The 27,022-nt window shown below is 37.1% G+C and overlaps 1 long non-coding RNA gene and 1 other non-coding gene across 4 annotated transcripts in view; one reads left to right on the forward strand and one right to left on the reverse strand.

The window, feature by feature from the left end:
* LOC104002120 (uncharacterized) overlaps positions 1-27,022 on the reverse strand; it is a 72,236-nt gene that overhangs the window by 22,566 nt on the left and 22,648 nt on the right. For all 3 annotated transcript variants that reach the window (XR_674199.4, XR_010150984.1, XR_010150985.1), the window contains 2 exons: positions 26,266-26,388; positions 243-379 (listed from right to left, as the gene is read on the reverse strand). This is a non-coding gene — a long non-coding RNA (uncharacterized LOC104002120). The remainder of the gene's footprint in view (positions 1-242; positions 380-26,265; positions 26,389-27,022) is intronic.
* On the forward strand, positions 9,388-9,449 carry LOC112205427 (U7 small nuclear RNA). The gene has a single exon (XR_002939388.2). It is a non-coding gene; the product is annotated as a U7 small nuclear RNA (small nuclear RNA).

The following is a 27,022-nucleotide window of genomic DNA, read 5'->3' on the forward strand; positions in this document are numbered from 1 at the left end:
AATTCTCTAATGAGGAATAAAAGAAAATTTCTATAAAACACTAAGATATAGTATCTATAATCTGTGTAGAGTATTTTGCTCAAATTCATGTTGAAGGAAGCTGCTTGACGTGCCATGGTGTATTAGGTTCTTCTTGCATTGTTGGAGGCCAAGGCAGCGGGATTGCTTGGCACAGGAGTTTGAGAACAACCTGAGCAACATAGTGAGAACTCATCTCTACAAAAGAGAAATTAAAAATTAACCTGGTATGGTGGTGCATGCTTGTGGTCTCAGTTACTCCAGAGGCTAAGGTAAGAGGATTGCTTGAGCCCAGAAGGTGGAGGTTGCAATGAGCTGAGATCATGCCAGTGCACTTCAGCCTGGACGACAGAGCAAGACCCTGTTTTTAAAAAAAGAAAGAAATACATGAGATTGTGTAATTTAAAATGCAAAGAGGTTTTAATTGGCTCCTAGTTCTGCAGGCTCTACTAAAGCATGATGCTGGCATCTGTGCACCTTCTGGGGAGGCCTCAGGAAACTTACGATCATGGTGGAAAGCAAAAGGGTAGAAGGCACAGTCACCTGGCCAGAACAGGAGCAAGAGAGCAAAAAGGGAGATGCCACCAACTTTTAAATGACCATATCCCATGAGAATTCTCTCACTATTGTGAGAACAGCACCAAAAGGATGGTACTAAACCATTCATGAAAAGCCACCCACATGACCCAATCACCTCCCACCAGCCCCCACCTCTTACATTGGAGATTACGATTTGACATGAGATTTGGCGGGGGATACATATCTAAACTATACTACACGGCATGTGTTCACCGGGCTATTCCATCCACACTGAAGCCCGGCAGGTTGACCAAGTCTTAAAGATTAGTCAGGCTTACTTACTCATGCCTATATACACTACCTATAGCATAAGTTTAATTAATCACTCAAAAATCACACATTGAAAATCTATTACGGTATATAACATATGATATTAGTATATTATATATACTAATAGTTATCTGATGTTCTGTTACAAAATTATATTACAAAATATAACAAATAGTCAAGAGATGAGATCACTCTTGAAATATATGGTACGCTGTTATTGACGAAATAGCTAAAGGAATTTATTTTTTTCTTCTCAAAAGCAATACCTAAAGATTAATTTAAAAACAGTAGTTAAGTAGTTGGTTCAAGGTTGAATGAGAACAAAATAAGGCGTGGCTATCTATGATTTCCTTTTTAGCCTCTATGGAATAGAATAACTAAAATCATAGATAGCTATTAAACGGCATATAAAAATATTCCTGAGAACAACAGAAGCCAAACGTAGGGAACATTCTCTGGATAAAGAAAGAAATGGAACAAAATATATTAATAAAATTGTCCTTCCCTGCAAGTGAGAAATTAGATTAAATGTTTCCTCTTTACAAGCGTTGTTGGCATGACTCCACCTAACACTAGTTGTTTTCCTATATTGTACCAAAAAGTAAATGCCTTAGGAAGGAAATAATTGATAACATTTAAGAATAATTAAAATTTTGCTGGTGTACAAGTCTAATGGTTCAATAGAACTATTAAATATTTGGGTTAATATTTTTCTTATGATCATGTGATTCCAATATAAATTATGTAGCTGAAAAGGCTGATAGCTCTGGCACACAAATATTTACCCCCAGTGCTGTGATTTTACAGGTGTTATGATGTGATGCTACAACTTTATATCATTTTTATACTTTTAAATTTTTTTTTTTTTTTTTTTTGAGACGGAGTCTCGCTCTGTGGCCCAGGCTGGAGTGCAGTGGCGCGATCTCGTCTCTACTAAAAATACTTTTAAATTTTTATATGTTTAAAAAAATACTTTAATCCAACATCTTTTGACAATTTTGCTTTGCTATTCACTAACGTGGATGAAGTTTCAGGCATTTTGAACTTTTACCTTCCCCAGGGGTTGTCTGGGGCTTGGACAGCTGAGACTTTTTTATTTTTGAGGGGCCAGGAATATACTAAATCATGTATTTGATTTAAAGCTCTGAGGTTTAAAATAAAGTGTGAGACTCTTAGTGCTAGGGAGCTTCTCAGCATGAGCAAAATTTAGTAATAATAGAATGGATGAACCACAACAGGTCCGAAGCTTAGCATAAGTAAGTATGCAAGATCTTGTATGCTTATTCTAACTTCTTTATTTTGGAAATGAACCAAGAACACCCTCCGCTGGGGGATTACCAGTATTCAGTAACTCAGTAGTGGTGAGAAAAATTATGAGAATCTGATTGCCATGTAACCTTCTTAGCTGTTAGCCCCAATTGCCATCACCATGCAGTTTCAAGAGTGTTTTCAGTTCACAGCAACTCAGGTTTCCAGTTTGTTCATGATTCTCAAAATGATTCAAAAGACTTCTTTCTAAGTGTATTTTCCATTAATATGATGTATCTTTAACTCCTTTTCTTTTTACTGTGCCTGCCTTCTCAGTAGGAACTCTTCTGTCAGACATCCAACAAAATCATATTTTAATCACATTTACAATGTCCTCCTGTAGTTGGGGAATAGCAGACATTGAACTGACTGACTTAAAGGTGAAAGAGAAAATTAGGCTTTGCCTCCCTTAAAGCAGGAGTACATTCCTACCATAATGACATTTTCAGATTGCTCTGCACTTATAAATAACACCAGTTCACATCAGGTATATGCACTAGGCAGTCCTTCTCCAAGTGATGAAACAAATTCTTCTCCACACATTCAACAATCCAGTATCCAATTCTTTTATTTCTATTTGTGACCTATAACTCAAACATGCCAGAGTCTGTATGTAAAGTAATTAAAATGAAATAGAATTGAGGTTAAATTAGTCCCTTTGCAAAGGATCCATTTTGGCAGTATAAATAACATGTAACAGATTTGTGTTAGATGCACAAAATAGGCAGAAATTTAAGAAAAGATAACTTATTTTATATATTAGCCTAAGTTAAACTAAGAAATAGAGGAAAGAATGAGAGTAAGAAAGTGTGTGTGTGAGTGTGTGTGTATGTGTGTGAAAGAGAAAGAGAGAGAAGGAAGAGATAAGAGAGAATAAGTTACCTAAGAGCATTGGCTCTGTAAAGTTTAGTGGATAAAAGATTTGAACCAAGTAAGAGCAAATTTTTAAAAAATTAGCACTTTTTATGGAAGAAAACCCATAATCCTAGACACTGAGACATCACTGAAATTGCTCCATTTTGATATTCTGTGAAACAGAACTAATGATTTCAAAAGCTCGAGTCTTTCCTGTATATTACAAAAAGAAAGGGGTGGAGAAGGAAAATCAGATCAAAGGAAAAGGATGAGAAGTTCAGTAATCATTGAACCTTAGGAAATCAGGAACCCCAGAAAAAAATCAAACCTGAATGTACATGGCACAGAGAGCAAACAACATTCACAGTTTCATTTGTTAATGCTATGTAACTCATGTATCTACTATTAGATACATGAAGAGATATATCTTATTTCAGAAAAAAATGAGATTAAGCATTAATTATCATCAGAACTTCAGTTTAACAAATTTTCTTCTTTTTCTTTTCTAGACTGTTCTAATAAGCTATTAGTTGCCATTTGGAAGTCAATAACAGCCTTTACAAGTATATAATCATATATGTTATTCTGGGCTGCTATGACAGAATACCATAGATTAACAATAGAACAGTGACTTAAACAATATAAAATTGTTTCTCACAATTCTAGAGGCTGGGAAGTCCAAAATCAAGGCCAGGAAGATTCAGTGTCTGGTGAGGGCCTACATCATAGTTTGCAGGTGGCTATCTTCACCTTGTATTCCCATTTTGTCTAGAAAGTTATCATCTCTCTCATGTTTCTCTTCATAAGGGCACTAAACTCATTGTTGAGGGCTCTGTCCCTATGACCTAATCACCTCTCAAAGTCCCCATTTCCTAATTCATCACAATGGGAGTTATTATTTCAATATAGGAATTTTGTGGGGACACAAATATTTGGTCCATAGCACATGATTTTTAATAGTTATAATTCTTATCATTCGGGCAATACTTTATAATAGATTTTTAGCTTTAGAGGCAGAAATGATATCGTGTTTTACTGCTGACCCATAGATGGGTTAGAATTTTTAAATTAATGACTAATTTGTGAAGACTTTATAGTAACTAATTATTCCCCATATATCTATATAAAATCTGCAAGCAGCTTGGGACTAGTAATCATGTTTTACAATTTTTCATTGTTGTTTCCATGACAACCCCCATAGTGCAAGATAAAAAGTGGGGATTTATGAAACATATTGCATTCTCTATTAGAATAAAGATCTAGTATTATAACAAATAGATAAAGGAAAAAACTTTAATATGCATTTCTTATTGAATTATTTCCCAAAAATATGCTTCTGATCTTAAAAAATAATTAAACTTACACATCCAAGCAAGCTGGAGTAACAGGAAACAAATTTACCTCTTTGCCTGAAATAAAAAACTAAAAAATGATACAGAAGAAATTATGAAACAATGGTTTTTATACATGTGAAAATAGCTGGTGCAAGATAATAATTCCCAAGAGAAGGGAAATTAAGTTATGTGGAACATTTATCCTAGGCTAATGGCTAGAAAGTGTTTTCAATTCACAGTTCAGAGAGAGGAAACACACAACACACAACACACACACACACACACACACACAGAGAGAGAGAGAGAGAGAGAGAGAGGTCCTAGCAGTTACCCAAAGTGAATAAGATAGAGTTTTAAGTCCTGGGAGGTCAAGGCAGGTAGAATTCATAAGATAGAGTATTGCAGAAAACATTCCGCAAAGAGAATGTTATAGAAATCTTCAGAGTGATCCTCATTAGTCTTTGGCTGAATACAGATTAATAGATGGATATATGGAGACTGAGTTCAGAAAATGAAACAACTGAAAGGATGAGAGGCCCAATTCCACAGAAAGAACACTGGACTGAGAGTAGTCTGTGTTCTCACCTGCCATAGGTGTAAAAATACCTGTAAATTCCTGAGATGTTAGTAAGAATACTCAGATGGGTATAGCCTCATTAGAGCAGAAAAATATCCTTAGGGTAAGGGCTACTCTGAGTCTACCTAAGAAAGCTTATATCAAGCATTAAAAGGATCAAAGTGTTCCCAAATAACTTAACTCTATCCCAGAACAGAGTTCAAGAATATTTATAGAAAAGAAAAATATCTAACAGCCAACGATGTAAGATTCCAATGTCTGTCATCAAATACAAAAATTGCCAGGAGTGCAAAGAAGCAGGAAATACAGCTCACTATGAGAAAAAATATAGCAATTAATAGAAACAGACATGAATTTTATAGGCAATATCATTAATAGGCAAGGGCACCAAAATATTTATTAGAAGTATGTAAGATATGTTCAAGAATATAAAGAAAAGTTTATGCAGAGGAATGGAAGACATAAAACATAAAAATTAAGCTTCTAGGATGAAACCTAAAATATATGAGATGGAAAATATATTGAATAGAATCACGCCTGATGAAGCACTGGAAAAGAAAAGGTTATTGAAATTGAAAACATGCCAGATATTATGCAAAATAAAACAGAAAAATAAATTGAATATTAGTAAATTCTAGGAAAACTTTAAGCTAATATAGTAATTGGAATCCCCGAAGGAGGTAAGAGAGAAGAGGAACAGAAAAAAATACGAAGATACAATCACTGAAAATTTCCCAAATTTGATGAAAACCATAAACCCACAGATTCAAGCTCAATGATCTCCAAGTCTGTAAAACAAGAAGAAAACCACAAAGCAACCCTAATGAAGTTACTTAAAACCAGTAATGAAGAAAAAATCTTAAAAACAAACAGGAAAAAATACATTATCTAGAGTATCAAAGATAAGAATGATAGCATACTTCTTGGCAGAAACAATATAAGCTAGAATACAATGGAGAAACATCTTTAAAGTAATGAAAGAGCAAAACTGACAATGTAGAATCGTATACCCAATAAAAATAGCTTTCAAAAGTAAAGGTAGAAAGAAAAAACATATTTAAAAAACTGAAATAATGTAATCTTATCAAAGTTGAAATAATTTAATGTTATTATTAATATTAAATATTAATATTTAATAGTATCAATTATAAGCAATATTAAGAAAGTCTATTTAGAAGAAAAAATAATATCAAATGGAAATCTGAATCTGCATAAAAGATTAAAGAACACCAGAAATGATAGATACAGATAAATACAGACATAAAATTTTAATTTCTATGTAATAACTAACTGTTGAAAGAGAAAATAGGAATGTATTGTAATGTTTGTAAGATATGTAGAAGTAAAATTGTGAGAAAAATAGCACAGATGTCATAAATGGGACTACAACTTGTCCCGTTGTAAGTTTTTTACACTCTATATAAAAAGATGCAAAATTCTGTAAAAGGAGATTGTGATGAATTCAAGAGATATACTATAAACCATGAAGCAACACTAAAGTACCATGACAAAAATTTACAACTACTAACTAGTAGAAGAAAATATTGAATCATAAAAATATTTAATTAATCCTAAAGGTGACAGAAGTAGAGAAAAACAAAGGAACAAAAATCATATAGGGTCACCAAGTCTAGAGATCTAATGCGTAACATGAGGACAATAGTTAATAAAATTGTACTGTACTAGCAATTTCTGCTAAATAAGTAGATTTTAGCTGCTCTTCCCACAAAAAAGGACAGCTATGTGAGATAATGGATATGTTAATCTGCTTCATTATAGTAATCATTTTACTGTCTATCTGTCTCTCGTAACATCATGTTGTACACCTTAACATACACAATAAAGTTTATGTTTAAAAAATTTTAAACATTGTTTTTTTTTTTTTTGAGACAGAGTCTCGGTCTGTCACCCAGGCTGGAGTGCAGTACCGTGATCTTGGCTCACTGCAACCTCTGCCTCCAGGTTCAGTCGATTCTCCTATCTCAGCCTCCTGAGTAGCTGGGACTACAGGCGCCCACCATTACACCCAGCTAATTTTTGTATTTTTAGCAGAGACGGGGTTACACCATGTTGGGCAAGATGGTCTCGATATCTTGATCTCATGATCCGCCTGCCTCGGCCTCCCAAAGTGCTGGGATTACAGGCGTGAGCCACCGAGCATTGCCAAAAAATTTAAAACATTTTAAAAAGATTATGTGGGACAAGTAAAAACCAAATAGTAAGATAGCAGTTTTATGCTTAACCATATTAATCTTGACAGTAAGTGAAAATAGTGTGTCATGATTAAAAGGAAGATAATTTTAGATTGAATACAAAAGAAAAACCTAACTATATGCTGCCTAAAAGAAATCCATTTTAAATATAAAGATAAAATAAGTAAATGGTAAAGGAATTTAAATATATATACCGTAGCTAATACTAATTAAAATAAATTAAAATCATGCTGGAGTGGCTACATTAATATCAAACTATGTAACTGTGAAATTATATATATATATATATATATATATATATATTCTTTAGAGAGAGAGAGAGATAATAGATGATAGATAGATAAATAGGCAGATAGATAGATCTTTGCCCTTGCTTCCTGAAACATAGCTTTTAAAACTCTTCCAGATAGTGGTGTGGGAAGAATCCATTGATAAAATTTTTCATCTTTGATCCTGGGTTTCTGTTACAGAGTTACAGAATTTTTTTGAACTTCTGGATTGATAGGAGTGTCTTTTGTTCTAATGGTTCTTGATGACTCTTGGTGGGCTCTTAGATGGGAGCTCATTACCAGAAAGGCCAAGCCATAATTAGAAGTTGGGAATTTTCAGCCCCACTTTTCATGCGCTTTTGGAAGAAGAGAGAGGCTGGAGATTTAGTTAATAATAGATTATGCCTATGTGATGAAGTCTCCATGAAAATCTGTAAGTTGAAGGGAGTGTAGAGAGCTTATGGGTTGCAGAACATGTGGAGGTGCTAGGAGGGTTGGGGATGGAGAGCAGAGGTAGGGATTTTAAAGACAGGTGTGAGGGAACTTGCGCCCACACAGAGATGGGCTCTGATGTGCACACACAGTAAGAGCTCAAATAAGTCCTTGCGCCCATGTGATGACCATTGGAGCTGCTCCCTCTCCCAGGCAACAGCTAGTCTCCATCTGTTCTTGCCTTATGTCTTTTTAAGAAGTCCCTGAATAGAAAAGTCTTATGCTTAAGCTCAAACAGGGTGTTCTTTATTAGCTGAACTTTGGAACAAGAGACAGAAAAAGAGCTGAAGTCATGTACCTCAAGCCAACTCCATAATTCATATGGACACAAAATATTCCAGAGATCACAGCAGTTCAACCTACACATAGCAGTAACTCACCAAGTCAGGTTTTTTAATTATCTCAAAAACGTGAATCAACACTGAGTACTATCAAAAGCAAAATGAATGTACATTAATCACAGAATATTTTAGTCACATGGCATCTTTCATCCCAGAAAAGGTCACAACCCACGGGTCTGTTTCTCATCACACTTAACCTGAGGAAACAAGAGAGCAAGTAGCTTTGAAGAGATTGAGTGGGAAAATGTTGAGTGTTTAATCTAGACAGGGCTACACAATTTTTGCAAAAAGCAAATGCTTTCTCTTACTGGGTCTTGTTTCTAGAGTTGCCATATTTGCTTCCCCCAGTGATAAAGAAATGGACAACAGCTTATATGTATGTTCATTAAGAACATGGGTGAAAAATAAGTCTTGAGAGAAACTTATAACTAGTATATTTTATAGTATATACACTATAGTATATACCAGAATATTTTTATAGTATATATATTATAAAATATACTACCTAATAGAATATTATTAAAATTATTATTATTTCTGCCAAAAATGAGCATGTTTACTATACTGAGTAATTGATTTATTATTTCTGGCAAGACATTCATGGGAAATCAAGCACACTATGCATCACTCATGGTACTGATGAACTGATGATTTAGACTAAACAGATCATTATTACCTTTTCTTGCTCTTCAAACTGGGGTCTGGGTAAAATATTATCTATTTCTTTCTACCTTCATGGTAAAATGAGCCAAAGGAAATATTGAGGCATAATAGAAAAATGCTATTCTCCTGAGGCATTACATTTTCTACAATAAATATTATCAGATTGTTTTTTCAGATAAAAGCATTTATTTTCAAATACTCACTAAAACTTTGTACTTTTAAATATTTACTCCAAGCCTTCTGCAAATAAAGAAGTATTTTCCCTCAGTAAATCAAATTCTCTGTTGAGTTTCTGAATTGCTTTCATTACTTATACATATTAGAATTTCATTCCAGGATTTCATTGTGAAAAAATTATTGAAAAGTATTTGAAAATTGTTCTATTAAAACAAAGATGCATGTGATAGTAGAAAAAAAAGCATATATTCATTTGCTTTTACAGGTCAATGAAAATTTGAAAGAAATTTTGAGTGTTATAGCTCTTTTAAAATTTGTCTAGTGGGCTTTCTGTTTTTTATGAGAAAGTCCTCCCAAAAAATTGTTGAAAAAAAAGAAATTGTGTGCTTATCCCCAAAATAAATAACTCGCTCTTCTCAGCCTTTTATTATTCTGAGTGAGACTTCATTTGAATTTTTTAAATAAAAGCAGAAAACTATGATTCTTTAGTAAATGTGGGGATAAAACAGTAGGTTGGCTACATATTTATTCTAAAATATTTAATGGACCCTTACCCTGATGTAATTTAACATTTATTTCCTCTGTGGTGATGGTGATGTCATAGTGAGGTAGGGGACCAGTAGGACTTAACTCCCGGACCAGATTGAAAACTGGCTAAAGCTGACAAGGGGCCCTGAAAGCAACCCCTGCTTCTTGTTGCTGCCCATCAGCATAAGACATTCCCACCAGCGCCATGACAGTTGACAAATTCCATGGCAACACCCAGAAGTTAACGGCCATTTTCTAGAGATTTCTGAATAACCCATGTCTTAATTTGCATGTAAATAAAAGTGGGCATAAATACAGCTACCTAAAACCCATAGAAGTACCCCTAGGCTCCTTTTCTCAGTGCAGTGCCTATGAGCTAGCCCTGTTCTGCAATGAGCAGTCACAGAACTGTAACACTGCCACTTCAATAAAGCTGCTTACTTCTACCACGAGCTTGCTCTTGAATTCACTCCCAAGTGAAGCCAAGAAGCTGCCCTACATCACTGGCATGTCAACCAGTAGCTTAAGAAGAGGTGGCGAAAGGCAGCGAGGTAGGGAGAGTGGACAAATGATGAGATGTCAGCAATAGGAGATGGTCAGCAAAGCAGGAAGGCAACTGGCAACCCAAGCTCTGAGGGTTGTAGTATTGAGTCTGTAACATCAAAGAGCTGCTAATACTGAAGAGCTGGAACACTAACCAAAGGCTCTTTTCAGGGCCGTCATCTTTCCTGGCAGGTGGTGGAGCCAAGCTAATGGGCAAGTGGCCACACTACTGCTGCCTTGTGGAGGACTCACTGTTCTGGCTGGTGAGTGATGGGTCTGCACTGTGGTCTACCCGTGGCAGCTGAGCCTATCCAAGCTGGGGGGTACCTGAGGAGACCATCACCCAGTTCTCATGTTGGAGACTGGTTGACACAATTTTGGCTCTTGCAGGTGAGTGTCCTCTCTGCCACCCCCTTCAATATCAGGTGAACCAGGAAACAGAACCTCTGTCTAGGTGATCAATTTAAAGTCCCCCATCATTTGGGTGCCCTGGAAAGAGGCACATTTTGCCCCATCCCTCAATCCTTTATTCTCTAATGCCATTTTATTATTCCACCAGCCATTTTATTTTCTGCCCTGGATGTGTATTTCATTTGCAGCAATTTTGTTTTCACCCCCTGCAAGCTATATTTTGACAAATGTTTAAGGCAGGACCTTTATTTGTGAGAGGTGCCCCAGTTTATTGACTCTAGGACACTGGAGTTATGTTGTTTTGTGACCCCAACTTGGCATTTGGGGCTCACTGTTAGCCCCCACTGGATGTTCTGGAGTTTTCAGCCTTTGGTGAGGAGACACTCATTGGCTCTTACTTGGTTGCTCTGGGTTTTTTGGCAGTGGTACTGTTGTCCACCCTGCTGGATGCTCCAGGATTTTCAGCACTGACATTCCCTCTAGAATTGAGGGGAATTTCCCCATTCCCTTTGGGGAATCTTGGTGTCACCTTTTTTGGCCTGAAGTTAGAAGTTGTTATTTTCTCTAACAGCCAGTTGTGGGCCCCTCCCTTGTGCTGTCTTCCTTTCTGTCCAATAAACTGCCTTGTTCAAGCCCATCTTGGTTAAAGGGGCCAGGGTTTTTGGTTTTCTTTTCAGTTTCTCTGCTACTGGGAGAATTCCATGGCAAGTCAGGGTCTTCAATGTCTCCCCTTGAATAATGTTGTTCACCCCTTCCCTTTCTCCCTTCCACAATCACCTTCTGTTTCTTTTGGTCCCTCTTTGTGAAAACTAAGATGCTTGCTTTTCTCTCTGCAGCATTTAGATTCATCATTCTACTGCCCACTCATAGTGCATAATCCATTTTTGTAAAGCTTTGTTACTTATACTTACACTTTCTTTGCAGAAGATGGGAATTTAAAATGGAAAATAACTAGGCTTTCATTAGACTTAGGCAAACTAAAAACAATTTCTGTAGAGAACCTTATTTCATATGGACACAACAGTGAGCATCTTAGAGGATTTGCCACTAGTGCGTCTTTGAGGCAACTGGAGCAAATTCAAATTAGATGGTTTAAAGAGGAAAAAAAAACAAAAACATTTTCTATTGCAACACTGTTTGGGTCCAATACAAATTGGAGCACAAGAGGTTGGCCTAAACAAGGTTTTTAAAGTTATAATGCTATTTTACAATTAGACTTATTCTGTAAAAGAGAAGGAAAATTGGGAGAAGTTCCTTATGTGCAGGCTTTAATGACTTTCTACCGGGATTCTGACTTACAGGATAGCTGTATGATGTGTCTGGCTCATGATACTCCCAGGCACCTAGAAGTTGTCTCAGATATCCTAGATGACTGTCTCCTAGCTGCTTCCCCAGAAGGTCTACACTCCCTTCAAAGCTTCCTCAGTCCCCTAGTTCTGAGAGAGGACCCACAGGTTATCTTGCACAGGATTCCAACCCAAGGTGATCAGGCACCCATCTCCCTTATATAACTAGCCCTAGCCTATAGCTCCCACTGCCTGAGGAAATCAGCCCAACCAGTACCACCAGGAGTGGGTCCCATATCAGCCCTTAAAATTGAAGCTGTGTTCATTGTGGGAGGTAGCCAGTGGAGATGGGGGAACACAGAGTGTACGCATCTTTTTCCATGTCCAACTTGGCTTCACGCAAGGGGAAATTTGGCTGGTTTTCAAAGGATTCAGGGAAATTTACAGAGGAGTTTATTAAGTTGACCATGTCCTTTGATTTACATTCGCATGGGTTGCAAATATTATTATCCACCTGCTGTACCAAGAAGAGAAAAAAAAAATTCTAGGTACTGGCCATAAAAGTGCAGATGGAGTGGCCACTCACAACCAAGGCCATGACATTTATCATACTGGGGAGATGTAGGTCAGTGGGATTACCAGAGGGTTTCCCAAGATCTCAAACCACAGAAATTACATGCTAACTTGTTTAGTAGAATGTATGAAAAATTGTGTGGATAAGCAATTAATTATGACAGTTAGAGAAGTCAGGGGAGAAATGAAAATCCTGCTGTGTTTCTGGGCTGCTTGGTTAAGGCACTCAGGAAGTATTCTAATGTAGACCTTGACTCCCCAGAGGGATGAGCTCTCCTGGACACATATTTTAATACTCAATCTGCCCCTGACATTAGGAGGAAATTACAAAAGGCAGCAGTGGATCCCCAAACCCCCATGAGCCAACTCTTAAGCATGGCCTTTGGAGTTTACAACAATAGGGGTAGGGGGGAGGAAGAGATAAAAACCAAAATAAATAACCCAAAAGTGCAATTGTTAGCAGTTGCTTTAAGCGCTCTGCTACCTCAAATTTACCTATCCTGAGGATATGTTTCGAGATCGGCATCTGGAATGCCCAGACAAGAGCCCCTGACTCACCGGGCCCTGGGCCAAAATCAGTGTGCCTTCTGTGAGGAAGAAGGCCACTGGAGGAAGGAATATCCCTGGCTTAAAAGGGAGTCTGAGCCACCCAGACCCATAATAACCAAGAGAACAGAGGACTGACAGAGCCTGAGGTCCTCTACACCTCTCACTGTACACATTACCGTCTCCACAGAGGAGCCTCAAGTGACACTTGACATGGGAGGCAAAAATACTGAGTTATTGAATATGGGAGCAGCCTTCACAGTCCTAACCCACTACTTAGGGCCACTGTCTTCCCACTCCTTGACCATAACAGGGATTGATGGCCAGCCAAAATTTAGGACATTCGCTTATCCCCTTCATTTCACCATGGATGACCATACATTTTCTCATAGTTTTCTGCTTATGCCTGAGTGACCTATCCCCTTTCTGAAAACAGACTTATTTTCCCAATTACAGGTCATAGTTCGATCTGGAGAGCCTCATGAGAAGACAACAGGGCAGGAAGTGGCACTTCTTCTAGCTCTAAGTGCTTGCCTTAACACACACACACACATACACACACAAAGACTCTTCCATGACATATTGCTTCTCAACTAAACAGCTCTGTTTGGAATATGAAAGGTACTGGTAGAGCTGTTAATGTACCCCCAGTCCAGATTATTTTAAAACTCAATGTTAATTATCCATGAAAAAAAAATCCTTTGAGACCTGAGACAAAGAGGATATCCAGCCCCCGATAACAAATTTTCTAAAGTACAGATTACTACAATCCTGTCAGCCCCCATGTATCACTCCCATTTTTTTTTTGTAAAGAAACCACATTGGGATTATAGATTTGTTCAAGATCTGAGGGAAGTTAAGGAGGCAGCAGTGCTAGTCCACCCAATAGTTCCTAATCCTTACACAATATTGACCCAAGTCCTTGAAGACACTAATTGGTTCTCAGTATTAGACTTGAAGGACACCTTCTTTTGCATACTCTTACTTCCAGAATCCCAGGATATTTTTGTTTTTGAATGGACTGATCCATACATTCATGCTGCATCTCAGCATACCTTGACAGTCCTTCCCCAGGGTTTTAGGGACAGTTTCCAACTCTTTGGCAATGCATTGGCAAAAGGGTTGAGGGAACTACTGTTAAGTAATGGATCCCTGTTGCAATATGTGAATGACCTATTAATTTCCAGCACTATTAGGGAAGACTGTGACAGGAACACAGTGCAGGTCCTTAATGTTCTTGGAAAATAAGGGTATTAATTATCCCCACACAAGACTCAAATTTCTATAAAGAAAGTTAAATATTTGGGGTTTATGCTCATTCCTGGGACAAGGACCTTGGCCCAAAAATGAAAAGAGACTGTCCTGGCACTCTAGCCCCTTCAGATGAAGAAATAGTTAAGAGCCTTTTTGGAAATGACTGTATTCATTGGATTTGAATTCCTGGGTTTGGGCTCATGCCAAAACCACTCTATGAAGCTCTGTAAAGCAGTGATCACGAGCCTTTGAATTGGGATAATACCTGTCAATAGGTATTTTTAACCCTAAAAGAAAAGTTGGGAACAGCCCCTCCTTTGGGACTTCCAAATTTAGAAAAGCCTTTCACCCTCTATGTGGCTGAAAAACAAGGGAGAGCTTTGGGTATTATAGCTCAAAGACTCAGGTATAATCCCAGACAAGTGGCTTACTTTTCTAAACAGCTAAACCAGGTGGTGGCTAGATGGCCAGGATGCTTGTGAGTTGTGGCCACCACTGCTTTATTAGTAGAAGTAGCCACTAAGTTTATCTTGGGACAACAATTTAAATTGTGCAGTAGCCTGGAAAATCAAGTACACGGTATCCTAGAGGCAAAAGGACATCAATGTCTAACAGGGGGCCAGTTACTCAAATATCAAGCCATTCTGCTTAACACCCCAGATGTTATTCTTAAAGTATGTCTACTCTGCTACCCTGCTGCCAGATTTCACATCCCAAGAAACAGATCCTCAATTCATTCACTCTTGTGTGGAAACCATAGAATAGACCTCCTCCTCTAGCAGGCCTGACCTCAAAGATTAACCCCTGCCTAACCCTGGTGTTGAGTGGTTTACAGACAGAAGTAGCTTTATTCATGAGGGCGTTAGAAAGGCAGGTTATGCTGTGGTTAGCCAGTAAGAAGTCACTGAGGCCAACACTTTACCTACCCAGACTCCTGCCCAAAAAGTAGAAAAATTGCTCTAATTAGGGCCCTCCAACTGGGACAAGATTTAAGAGTCAATATATTTACTAACTCCAAATATGGATTCCTGGTGCTCCGTGTTCAAGCAGTGATATGGAAGAAAAGGGGATTATTAACAGCCAACAGATCCCTCATACAACATCACTCTAAGATGTGGTAACTTTTAGACATTTCCAACTCCAAAAGGAGGTAGCAGTTATTCGCTGCAGGGAACACTAAAAGGGAGATCCCTCTATTATTAGAGGAATTGTCCTCCAATAATTGTCCTGACAGCCAAGGCCACAGCTGAAGAAACCCTGGCATTCCAGGCTACTGCACTAACACCAGGAACTCCGACCATGCCAGTGGCACCATGCTATACACTTGAGGAAATTAAATGGGCAGAACAGAAAGGCTTACAAAATGATCCCTCAGAGTGGTTGCTAGAAACAGCAAACTCTCCCCAAAGCTGATCAGTGGGAAATAATTAAGCATTTTCACGATTCTTCATATTTGGGATGGGATTCTCAAATATTCTTGGAGAAGTAACTATTCCAGACTATAAGAAGGTTCACCAAGGTCTGTGAACCCTGTGCCTATAACAAGCAAGGAAGCCACCCCATAGCCCACCCCCTACTACTCAAACTTACACACCAAGGAACATATCCTGGAGAAGACTGGCAAATAGATTTCACTCAAATGCCACCTTACAGTGGACTAAAATATTTGCTAGTATTTATAGACACTGTCACTGGGTGGCTAGAAGCTTTCCCCATAGGGGCGGAAAAAACACTGGAAGTATCCAAATTCTTACTTTAAAAAAATTGTCTCAAGTTTGGGATTACCAAAAAGTTTGCAAAGTGATAAGGAACGCTCCTTCACAGCTGACGTGACCCAGCGGGATTCCTCAGCCTTAGGCATTACCTACCATCTTCACTCCTTCTGGAGGTCTCAATCCTTAGGTAAGGTAGAAAAAGCCATTCATGTTCTAAAAAGGACATTAGCAAAACTCTGGCAAAAGATGTCAGAGGCCTGACGTTTCCTCCTACCCATAGCACTTTTGAGGAAGAAGATGGCTTCAAAGGGAAACTTAAAGCTTCATCCATTGAAATGACTTACGGAAGACCCTTTTTAACTTTAGACCTGCTACTTGATGAAGACACCCACAGAATACTCACTCATATTATCAGTTCAGGCCGGCTTCAAGAGGCCTTTCAGGCATATGGAAATGAAGTTTACTTCCTCACTCAAAGGAACAGAATAGCTCCCTTGTTCAAGCAGGAGACTTAGTTTTACTAAAAACGTGGAAAAATGTATTCTCTGACGCACAATTACAACCAAAATGGAAGGGCCCTTACTGAATGTTGTTGAGCACTCCCACTGCTGTTAAACTCCAGGAAATTACTAGCTGGATACCCCTCTCCAGGATTCAACCTGTTCCTTCTGAGTACCTGCAGCCACAAAAGGAGGGCCTATGACCTACACCTGTAAACTTTTGGAGGGCCACCGCTACTCATTTAAAAGAAACAACACTCAGCCAGAAGTGGTAACCTGGTGCTATGAAATGTGAATTTTATTTTCTCCCTGATACTTCTTTTCTATAGCTTTGGCCAAGTGCTTTCTCCTTGGAAAAACCTCCTTTATCTTTGTTGGGTATAGAGGCCACTCTAAGGCCCAACCAGACACCATGCTGCCACTGTGACTACTGTTTGTTCCCCTGATTAACATAATCCAGTGTAAGTGAAAACAAAACTTCATAGTAAATATTTCAAAAATTATAGTGTCAGGGAATCACCTTAATGGTTGCTGTATTTGTCATCAACATCCCCAGGATAGAGAGTTCCACCATCTGGCACATCCAGAAAAAGTCTACAGTCATGTGTCCAGACTTCCTAACAAACCATAGTGATCTCAAAGTATTTAGACCCCACTACTTGTTAGGTGGAGCTCTCTCCAACTTAATGGATTCCACATGAGAAGTTGGGTATCCATATCTCCAGTGTACTAATGATACAATTTTTTGCACCCATTATTGTGCTGATAATACAAAAAGGAAGTTTTCCCTGTGATGCTGTGATCCAGCTCTAGTCAACAAGTTCCCAAACCACAGTGAGGTAAATGGGATTCCATTTGTAAGAGAGGAAACTATATGTGATGCCTTCTGCTGGATCAGAAAGTGCAAGAACAAAACAACCGCCTAATCTGGCAATGTGAGAATACAGCCCTCTCTGGAAAACAAGGACTGTTTAACCACCTCATTGGAGCAAGGAAAAAATACTTCTATAGACCCGACTTGGTAGCAAAGGATGGACATCACATTTCTGTAGGGCCTCAATTTGTGCCCTAATAGGGCTCATTTTTGTTTGTGGCCGTGAGTGGGAAGAAGTCCCACTCTATAACTACTGCTGAATTCCTGAGGAACCACCTATTCTTTTAGGGATAGCTTTCCCTTGCATATCAAAATCGGAACAGGAGTGAATGTACATTGGCCACCTTTGCTCCATTGGAATTCACCCTCTATAACCCCATAAGACCCAGGAGTATCAGAAAAAATTAAGCAATATAATTCATTCTGGCAGGTCTATGGCCATCCCACCCTGAGCATACCCAGTCTTATCATAATTAATTCTGACGGGAATCTGGGTGGCAATAGTACTAGCAACCTCCTTGGGGTAGATTTGCTATCCATGAGTCAACATTAAAAAACTTGATTCAAATCCTAGAATCATTGACTACCAACACAGATCAGGCATTAAAAAGAATTCAAGAGTCCCTACACCTGCTGGCAAATGTAATCCTTGATAACAGACTAGCATTGGATTACTTACTAGCTGAATAAGGTGGAGTCTGTGCAGTTATTAATAAAATTTGATGCATATTTATTAGTAATTCTGGGTAAGTTGAGATTAATATCCAAAAAATATACAAACAAGCTACCTGTTTACATAGATATAACCAGGTCACTGATCCCAACTATATCTGATCAACTATTATAAATGCCGTCCTAAGTCTCACCTGGTTTTTAACCTTTCCTATACCTTTACTATATATCTTATTACTATTAATTTTTGGCCCTTGCTTGTTTAACTTCTTAGTAAAGTTTGTGTCTTCCATATAATATAATTCCATGTAAAAACAATAGTGGTGGAAGCCTTCCAACCCATCCTACCTTCTGATCTGGAGAATAAAAAGCATCCTGTATTTGACTCCCTTGGATCAGATGTCCAGAGATTTTTACGCATCTAATGCTAGGCAGAGACTACAGCCATAAAATCATTAGGAAGCAGTTACAGAAGATGGACCTCCATCTTTTTCCAACCCCTTTAAAATTAAGGAGGTGTATCCAATTTCTGAGTGGGGAATGAGGTCTGAGACTGGCAGGACTCAGCTCCCTACCAGATTGGAAACCAGCCAGAACTGGCAAGTGGTGCTGAAAGCAATCTCTAGTTGCTCTCACCACCAATCAGCATAAGACATTCCCACCAGCATCAGGACAGTTTACAAATACCATGCAACATGTGGAAGTTACTGCCCATTTTCTAGAGATTTCTGAATAACCTGCCCCTTAATTTAGATGTAATTGCAAGTGGATATAAATCCAGCTACCCAATAACCCATGGGCTGCTACCCTCAGTGCACTGACTATAGGCTAACCCTGCTCTGCAAGGAGCAGTCACAGAACTGTAACTATGCCACTTTAATAAAACTGCTTTCGTCCACCACTGGCTTAGTTTTGAATTCCTTCCTGAGTGAAGCCAAGAACCTGCTCTGTATCAACAGTGCTTATTTACCTAGCTCCACCAAATCATAGCTTTACCTGGAGTTGTGACTATCTTGCTTTGGGAAACTTAAACAGTGCTAATAGGCTGGGAGGAGGCAGATTAATCAATTACTTGTTGTTCATCTAGCCCCACAGGTCATTGAGGAAACATTTATTCCTATCCAGTATGAAAATTCATCAACACAGATTTTATTAAATTGCACACCTTTCTTGTTTTCAATGGCCCAAATTTGATAAAGCGTCTTTCTCTGCTCATTATATGTTCCTCTTGGGCACATTTAGGATTTGGTTTATGATACTCAAACTACAGAAAGAAACTAGCTTTTAATTAGGGTTGAAGGATAAAGGGCAGGGCCAAGAAATAAAAGTAAATAGTAGGAGAAGTAAATAGCAATTGCCTAATGATTTAGTTATGTTATTACAACACAAGGAACTGCAATGGAGAGAGACAAGAGCTAAACAAAAGTGAAAAAAGAGAAACAAATAATTGGCACACACAAAAGGGGGATCAGCTGTTCATGGGGGTAAGGGAGGAGGTAGTGTTCAGAGAAGGCTTCCTAGACCAAGAGTGAATGCCCAGTAAGACCTGCTGATTTCATCACTCTTTGTTTGGCTTTATTTAAACCCTCAACCTAACAAAGGTAAGGGAGGAGGTAGTGTTCAGAGAAGGCTTCCTAGACCAAGAGTGAATGCCCAGTAAGACCTGCTGATTTCATCACTCTTTGTTTGGATTTATTTAAACCCTCAACCTACCAAGGGTCCTCTTGGTTTGTTGTCTTTGAAATACACATACGTTCCCAAACTTTTTCAATGGAGAAGTTCATTTTTATAGACTAGGCCTATTAACTGGTTTAATATAGAATATCTAAAACGTTATCATATACCCTTGAAAAATTTTTTCGTGGATTATTCTAGCCATATGACAATGTATATCTAGGAGAACATAGGTTTTCAAGTCAGGCATGTAGATTGAAATCTTAACTAGTTGTTGTTTACTAACTGAAAAATCTTGTATAATTTAATTTCTCTGAGATTCACTTTTCTAATCTATAGAATTGGAAGATGCATTTTTAAAACTTTGATAAGGATGTTGCTAGAACTTGATATAATAACCTTAATACAATGCCTAGCAGAGAACTGAAAAAAAATGGCAGTTTAGTATTACAGATGGTAATAATGATATGAAAAATAATGCCCTCCTCCTAAATAGAAGATACTCTATGGATATGAATGACTTTGGATATTACAAACTCTTAAAGAAACCACAATCAATCAAATGATTTTACAATCTCATAAAATCATAAAACTAGAAAGAATTCAATTCCTTCACCTTCAAGTAATCCTAATAATTAATATACTTTTTTCATATTTCAGAAAAATCCAAAACTTTTAAGTGCAGAATAAATTAGCTATTTTTGTCTTTTGGAAACCTGACATTTAGCTTTGTAGCTGAATGATGAGTAAAGACATAATTATGTTGAATTTAGAAGAAAAACTAGCAAATGTTTCTTTTCTGTATGATGCACAGTTCAGCAGCTCTACTTAGTATTTTTAAACATACTGTTTAAATTAAGTACAATAAGTATTTAATAACAGAATAAAAATACTAACCTGCCAATATTCCATTTTAAAATTATGTTGCTTCCACCCTCTAATTAGTCTAATTTATAAAACAAGCTAAAATATAATAGTTGTTACTCTATGTATATAAATCTTAATAATTCCTAGTGGAAAACGTAAACACCATGGCCTTGTCAGAGGTGGCTAAAATTAATCTCAAATTAAATATTTATAACAGGTCCATAGACCACACCTAGGAAAATAGTAATATAGCCATAAAATTATTCACAGTATAGCTTTAGATTAACAGGTCTATAAAAGAACCTTGAAGTCTTTTGGTTTGACTCTATTTTTTTTTTTTTTTCAGAAAAATATCCTAGCAATCAGAGATTACACGAAAAGAAAAAAAAAAAAAGGCCAGGCGCGGTGGCTCACACCTGTAATCCCAGCACTTTGGGAGACCGAGGTGGGCAGATCACGAGGTCAGGAGATCGAGACCATCCTGGCTAACATGGTGAAATCCCATCTCTACTAAAAATACAAAAAAATTAGCCAGGCGTGGTGGCGGGCGCCTGTAGTCCCAGCTACTCGGGAGGCTGAGGCAGGAGAATGGTGTGAACCCAGGAGCCGGAGCTTGCAGTGAGCTCAGATCGCGCCACTGCACTCCAGCCTGGGTGACAGAGCAAGACTCTGTCTCAAAAAAAAAAAAAAAAAAAAAGGTAAAATCCAGATGAATGGCAAGAAAAAGTAAATGTAAACAAATAAAATATAATAAAAATTTAAGCATAATAAATGATATATAAATATATTCAATTCAGAATATCATAGCCTGAAGATAGTTATGTTCTTGAATTCATTCTAATCATAGTCTTGTTATATAGAGAAACATTGTTTTTGTTTATTCTTCATTTGGGGAGCTTGTATTTCTCCAGCATCCTGACCAGCATTCCTACAGGAGAAGAAAGTAAAGGCCACCTAGGAAAGGGTGAATGAGTATAATGTATCAAAATTTTCTTCCAGATCAGGGAAAATATATAAAGCCTGCCCTCCAGCCACAGCGAACAGTGAGAAACAAATAGAATAGAGGTTGAAGAAGCAACCGTGAGGCACATTTGATTTCACTTCTTTGGTTTTAAACTTCTGAAGAAGAGATGTGTTAGCTATGTTGTTTGAAAAACATGGGAGATTTTGCCCCGAGTTCTGTTTTGAAATCTGAAGATAATCCCGCTCTATGGGGAGCTGTGCGGCAACCTACCAGCACAAAGAGTGCGGGCATGTTTGAGTGATGAGATAGACTGAGGTACCATTTCTTGCCCTATGATGGTTCCTATGTGCGTGGAAGGAAACCACAATATCCACATTCCCCGTGGGGGAAGTGTAAAGTAGCTGATTAATGGGTAGTTGAGGGGTGTGGGGGTTCGGAACGGATATGTTTGCAGAGAGATGGGGAAGTGTAAAGTAACTGATTAATGAGTAATTGAGAGGTGTCGGTGTCCAGAAGGAAAATGTTTGCAGAGAGACAAAGCAAGCTTTTGTCCTAAAGCTGTAGGGTGAGCCATCAAGGTTTAAGATTTAATGGGAACCACGGTCAGACCTTGAAGTGATACAGTGCCAGCGAGAGCTGAGATGAAATCAGTCAGCAAGGGGAGGTGGGACCTGCACTGGGTCGTTCTCTCCCCATGAAGATCATGGGTTGCATGTCACCAGAGTGAACGTCAGCACGTCAGCCATCAAGAAGGCCAGTGACAGACTCTGGGAGTTATCTCACACACGCATAGGAGGATCAAAAGAGTTTCACTGAAGAGCTGACTGGCTCACATAAGGGCTAGTATCAGAAAGAGGCCTCTCCTCCATCCCCTGAACTCTGCTCTTTAAATCCCTGACAACCATATTTTCTCTTGGGTCCAGAATCCATCTTCGAGAAGAAAAGAGAAAGCAGGGGACAGCTTCAGCCACATCATGAAATTTGCCTTTGAAGAGACAGGACATTTATTCAAATGATGCTATGTAAATCAGGAAAAATTGAGATATCATTAATTGATTCTTAAAATATTATTCTAGCTTACTGCCTCTCAGCAATTAGGAAGATTAAATTACTGAAGATAAAAATGTTGTATTTTAATTGTTTATCGGAGTTTTATGAACAAATTTGCTATCCAACTACAGTATAAATTTTAATTTTCCAACATAAATGTATGCTTTGTGAGGGCAGGCATACATGTTTTTTGGAATTGCATTTGTACAAACCTATGGCATAGTAGTTTAATTGTGACTTCAGCTATTTCCTTACATGATTCTTAATTTATCTGACAGATATTAAATTGGAAATAATCTGTTTTTAATCACTACTATTGTTATTGAATAAACAGATATCTTAAATGTTTTAATATCTATCTGAGAAAATAAGAAAACTACATGTGAAAATATAGATTAAGAAACAACAAATATTTAAATACTAAGAAAATCAGCAAAAGCAGAGACTCCACAATTTCTCCATTTAATAAACTTTATCAATATTGTTCTGGGCTATTATAGAAATACTCCAAAAATATATAAATAACAATTAAATAGTATTAAATTGAAAATAAACTACTAAATTTATTATGACCATTGAAACAAACAAATTATGAATAGGCACATTGCTTTTTCTGCCGCTTGAGGAATTCACAAGATAAATAACTAATTAAATACTTCTTACAACATTTTCAGGTACTTATGTGCTAAGTAGGCTATTGGGTCAGCTAGTAATATCAAGTTACAAGGTTGAACAGAACGTAGACTTCTATAGTGAAGGACTGGCACCCTGGTGGGAAGCAAGGCATGCTGGCATGTAGATAGAGCAATGTGGCAGGACAATACGAAGAACGGTACTGTGAAGCTCAATAGAACAGAAGCACAAGCTCCTGACTATGAATGTTAGGGAAACTTTCAGGAAGAAGAAATCTGAGTTTGAATTCTGCAGACAAAATCCATGTCCTCATGAATATTATGGTAGGAAAGACACTCACACTAGCCCAGAAAGAAGGGCTAGTTTGATCAAGAAGTATATACATTTTGAGAAAAATATTAAAACCTTTGTTGGGTTAGGCCATGAAAAAAGCCAAGTCCAAGCCTAAGTAATTTTAAATTTAAAAGTCTTTATATTTCAACCACAAGAAACATAAAGACTGAACTTTTGAAGACAGTGAAGACATTATTGAAAAAGGAAAGAGGCTGTTCATATAGTTCATTCCCTAAAGGATCTGGTCATGTATGATGTATAAAAGTTATTCAAAATATTCTTAAATTAAACTTTCATCTCTGTGTTATCTTATTTCATGATTAAAAATCGAATTTGGCATTCCTAAAATCAATTACAATTTCATATGAGCTTATTTTTCTTGGTCAAAATAATCATAATGTATTTAATAGTATAATCCATTTTCTGGTTCACTACTGAAAACTTAAAAAACACAAACTGTTTTATGCAATATTAAAGGCTTATGTTTTTAATGATAACATACTATTTGTAATTGCTGTGTTTCAGACATACTTTGAGCAGTCTAATGTTTCAAAATACAAATGAACTTTGAATGTTTCACTCTTCAGCTTTTTTGATGTCTGCTTACGTCTGATTTTTCTTACCACTAAACTCCAAGAAAAATCACCTTATTAATGTTTATGGTGCCTCCATGCTGCCAAGCCCAGTGACCCAGTGACCAATTCACAGGACATGTTACTTGACATTTCTTCAGCAGTTAATCAGGCTATCCTTCTTTAAACACTAACTTTTTTAAACTTGATTTTAGGTTCACCACATTCTCATAGCTTTCCTCCAATCTCACTGACTCCTCTGTATCAATATCCTTTGAAGAGCCCTCCTTCTCTTTGCAGCCTTTGAATGTTGCAGTGCTCCAGGGCTCACAACTTAGACATCTTTCTGTCTCTTTTCATTCATTTTCCTGAGATGTGTGGCTTTAAAAATATCCAAGACTTCAAAATTTTAATTTATTGCATGGAATTATCTTCTATACTTACATATCTATCCATTTATTTACATTCTTACTCAAATGTCTAATAGGCATCTATCTTAACTATCATAACCTTAACATGGCTTTTGCCTAAAATTTGATATTTGCACTCATCTCTGTTATTTTCCAAGTGTTTTCAATTTTAGAAAATGACACTACATTGAAAATATATCCTAAATATATTTTCTTTACTTCACTACTACTACCTCTGATCAAGCCACCATCCCTCATCTCTTGCCTTGATTATGTAATCATCTCCTAGTTTGTCCCACTTCTGCCATATTTGTTTCTACCCACAGTATATTCTTCCATACAATAATCAGTGCGATTATTTTAATATAAAAGTCTTGTTTCTAAATCTTTTAAATTGTTCCAACTCCTTTCCATGAGCTACTCTCTTCTATATGATCTGGTTTTTGCTCCCTTCAAACTTTATGCCTTATTTTTCTCTTTTTTCTTCACATGTTTTAACCATGTTGGCCTCTTTGCTTTTTCTCAAATATGTTAAGCATATTTTCAACTTATTTTTCCTTAGAGAAACATGTTTCACCTTCTTGCCACATGTATGTCTCTGCTCACATAGCGACTTCTTTCCTTATCCATTTGGTCACAAATAGTCACTTATGTTTAATCTCTATTCACTCTTCTTATTCATTATCTGTTCTTCCTACTATTTATTGCTACTTGGCATTATATATTTATGAATTTGTTTCTTGGACTTTTTATTTTTTCTGTCTTCCTTACCAGAATGTAAGAATCAAGAAGAAAAAGCCTCCACCCACTCTTAGAAGAATAACTGAAGGCCTAACTGATTGAATGAATGAATGAATGAGTGAATGAGTACATAATGCTGAGCTTTTTTGAACACTGTCTCCATCTAACCAGTTTCCTTTAAATAACTGTATCTTTGGAAGCCTAGCCTTAATGAGTCTCATCATACACCTTGAGAGTCAAGCCACTTAAAAGAAAGTTGTGCCCTACCATTTAGACACATTTAGTTTTTATTTTACTTGTAATAGTACTGTTACTGCTATAGAAACAACAATCTGCTTGCTGTGTTTTTAGAAAGTGCATACTATTTAAACAGTATGCACTTTAGCAAAAAAAATACTAGAAAATATTTTGCCTCAGGATAGTATGATCATCTATTTAAAAAAATTAATAAGATGGGCCACAAGAAGATTTTGGGGGAGGTTTTAAGATTTTTAAAAATATTTAGTTATTATTTTCCCAGAGCACTGAGGGACATTTTTTAAGTGTCAGGTAACACGTACTAAAGGTGGTGGCTTGTCCTGATCTACAAAATACAAGTATTGGAAAAAAAAATAAACAGTTTTAACATCCTGGTAGCTTTTGAGAATTTTCGTGCCTTTGGCATAAAAGAACTACCATGGTATATGTTCAGCATTTGATTAGTATAAGAACCTTCAATATTAACTGGGAAGAACTTCTGAAAATTAAACGTCTAGTGGATGTTTTCTCTCTCATAAAGTGAATTAACTGGAGAAATATGATAATACATGGTTACCACTGTCTGCATAATTGACAGAAATATTAACAAAAGTTGTTTCTGGGTATTATTATCAAACAGAATGAGGAATTAGGCAAATTATAATGAAATCCCTGGTGTTTTAAGTTTCAGTAAGCAGAAACAAACACAAATATTTCTTATACAACCTCACTTGAATATCCAATGATAATCAGCTTTCTTTTACTGTAATTTTTAAGGAAGAGTACCTGAAAGTTATCACCCATTCTACAAAAGCTTGCACTGTTGATTCTTCATCTGACATGATTTGAAGCTCTGGACTTCACACTTTCATCTGCTGCCAGCCATAGGGTCCACAGATCGTATCATAACTGAAAAAGTTATCGTGCAACTTGTTACCTTGGCTGCCTATATTAAAATGTAGAAAGAACATGTTTTAAAGCTTCTATATGCATCTGAGGCTATCTATATCACCATCTACCTTTTTCTTTTTGCCTAATTGCAAACTTATGATAGTCACAAAGACACAAATATTAAGTAAATTAACTCATCAAGATGGTTTTGGCATGCCAGAAACCATGTGTGACCATAGCAATTTTCTTGAGTAAATCTCCTGAAGATTTGTTTTCCTTCACATATGCTTGATTTTTCCTAAATATTTCAAACCTAAATAAAGTCTACCTTTTATTATTTAGTTAAGTATACTGGGAGATAAATTACACATAATTTTTGAATGCTCAATTGATAAAAAGATGACTCATAAAATACACAACTGTCTTGAAGAAATATAAAGTTTGCACAGAGTCAATAAAAAAATGATCAGGCCACATTCATACAAACCAACAAAATCCCAGCATCTAGATGTTAATGTGGACCTCAAGAGTTAACTAGGCTGAAGTCGTAGAGTATACAAGAGTATGTTTGTGCTTTTTATACCATCTGCCATTTATCAGTAGTGGTTGATAAAGTATATGCCAATATTTAATTTTAAGTGCTTTTAAAAAT

The sequence above is a fragment of the Pan troglodytes genome, chromosome 15 (assembly GCF_028858775.2).
Source record: "Pan troglodytes isolate AG18354 chromosome 15, NHGRI_mPanTro3-v2.0_pri, whole genome shotgun sequence".
In the NCBI taxonomy this organism is placed as follows: domain Eukaryota; kingdom Metazoa; phylum Chordata; class Mammalia; order Primates; family Hominidae; genus Pan; species Pan troglodytes.